This window comes from Gavialis gangeticus, unplaced genomic scaffold, assembly GCF_001723915.1.
Source record: "Gavialis gangeticus isolate Ggan-Ray unplaced genomic scaffold, GavGan_comp1, whole genome shotgun sequence".
Classification (NCBI taxonomy): Eukaryota; Metazoa; Chordata; order Crocodylia; family Gavialidae; genus Gavialis; species Gavialis gangeticus.
The window spans coordinates 41,163,784-41,166,031 of record NW_017729031.1 but is presented as its reverse complement, the minus strand read 5'-3'; positions in this window follow the sequence as shown (position 1 = coordinate 41,166,031).

The following is a 2,248-nucleotide window of genomic DNA, read 5'->3' as shown; positions in this document are numbered from 1 at the left end:
GAGCATTACATCAGTGTTTGCACAGACTAGGTTTTCAAACAAATTAAGCATATCACTAACTTACCCTTGGGAAAGTATTGTGGATTTGTAATGGTCTCCTTTCTATAGACAGAAATGGGGTGGAGTTTAACATTCAAGCCTCTTTCCCTATGTGGGAAGGGGTAAGGGGGATCAATGCCTCCAGAAATTCAGCCCCTTTCAGGCGTCATGAGTCAAGTGCCCCAAAACCACTAGACCCATTTGGAAAGCTCAGCCTGTGTTTTAAGAAGTCATATTTGCTCCATGTCCATACTCCAGAACACTCATTTTTAGAGCCAGAAATGAGACCAGCAGTGGAAAACCTGTGTGAGTTATTCCCTGCTTGCTCACTTAGAGAGATGTGGAGAGGGGGTGGCTTTGGAAAGCATCTGCTTTTCTTTTAACATGGGATGCTGATAGCAGGATGCTGATAGCAACAAACCTTGGGCACCATTGGGTTAGGCTCACCTCATTGAACACAGAGATGTGGTCTGTGCCCCACAGATGTCCCAACCTCAACAAGCAGAGGAAGAATCCTTAATCCTACTGTATGTACAGGGAAATGAGGCATGGAGCCATTCTGAGTGCCTTGCCCAAGGTCATGGGTGGACCCTCTCCCTGACCAGAACCCAAATCTCCTTTAAATGCCTTCATGACAATGCCATCCCCACTTCCTCCCCTCCACCCCACACAAGGTCCACATCCCTCAGTGCTTTGGATATCTTCCACCAGCTGAGGGAAGAACATGATTCCTGTTTCAGGTGCATCTAGTCTCACTGTCAATACCCTGGGGAGGAAAAAACAGCCCTTTTTTTCAAGCCAGCATGCTTCACAGGCATTCACTTGCCAGGTCCTGCTGCCTCCTGCCTCAATTGTTGCTAAAACAAAAAAAAATAATTTCTTCCCCAGCGGCTCATCCCACCCCTGTGAAGTCACATGTGGCCTCTGGGCCACCTGGTTTATCACTGGCCAAGTCAGGGCACCTTTGAGCATGGACGCACCTTGTTTAAAGTATTGGCTGGTCTGCTTTTGACTCCATCCAACTAAATATCAACAGCCCAACTCCCCTTGGCCTTTGTTGAATGCAACCTTTTCGATAGGCCACAGCAAGCATCCTGGACAGAGGCATATGGCATAAGGCAACTCAATGGGAGAAGAAGAAACTGCTACGAGAAATATTCTCAAAGCAACTGGTTTCATCTTGGAAAAACATTTTCCAAACCAACCATGAGCCGCTAATGGCTTCAATTCTAGCAAACATCTCAGTCTTGGCAGGTATTTCTGCTCTCCTCCAGAAATCACTAGGTATGGAAAGATAGTCAGTAGAAGGAAAGGGTGCAGGGCAAAGCTACCCAAAGGATAGGGCGAGGATGGTCCCTGGATGGATTCAGATATGGGTGGGGGTTACCAACCACATGACAGGTTTTGCATCGTGGAAGTGCGAGTCTGAAATTTGAAAGGGCTGTGGGTGAGGATTGAGTTGAGCTGATGCATTCACACGGTTTTCCAGAACTGGGTTGAGGAGATCAGAGTATGGATGTGACAGCAGAACTAGGTGGAAGTGAAGGACAGGCAGAGAGAATAACTATAGCGAAGCTATGAATGAGTTGTATTGGCCCGGCTGGACAAGGAAAGCTGATATCCCAAATGCCCATTGCTGGGCACTTAGAAGCCAGCACTTACCCCCTCACTGGCTGCCCTCCGTGGCACATCCACATATAACCAGACAAGAAAAGTCAGGGTAATCAAGCTGCATGTGATTTCCTCCTGCCACTTGATGAATGTGCTTGTTATGGTGGGTCTGGATTGCTCTCCCTCCATTGTGTTGATTCTGGTGAGACCCAAATACCTAATGATGGCTTCCCATTGAACAATCAGCAAGTTTAGTCTAGAAATCAGGTATACAGGAGGCACAAGAAGCCTTTAATAGAGTGTCTTGGCAGTGCTGTATTGGAGCATCCAACCAGCCCTGGAGAATTTGGCAGGAGAAACTCTGGGCTGGACCCTGGCTATTCATTTTCAACTAACAAATCCTGACTTTTCCCTGCTCACACTACACTTGAGGTCGCCAGTGCTTCCTCTCTGCAGCTGCTAGCCTCAAACTCTGTGACCACTCACTGATGCAAAAAAGGGAAAGGGAGACAGCTTCTTTGTTTAATTGCTCTTGAAAAAGGCAGCACCGAGACGGGCAGAGCAAAAGGTGGTTTGGGCAGATTTGAAGACCTTGAGC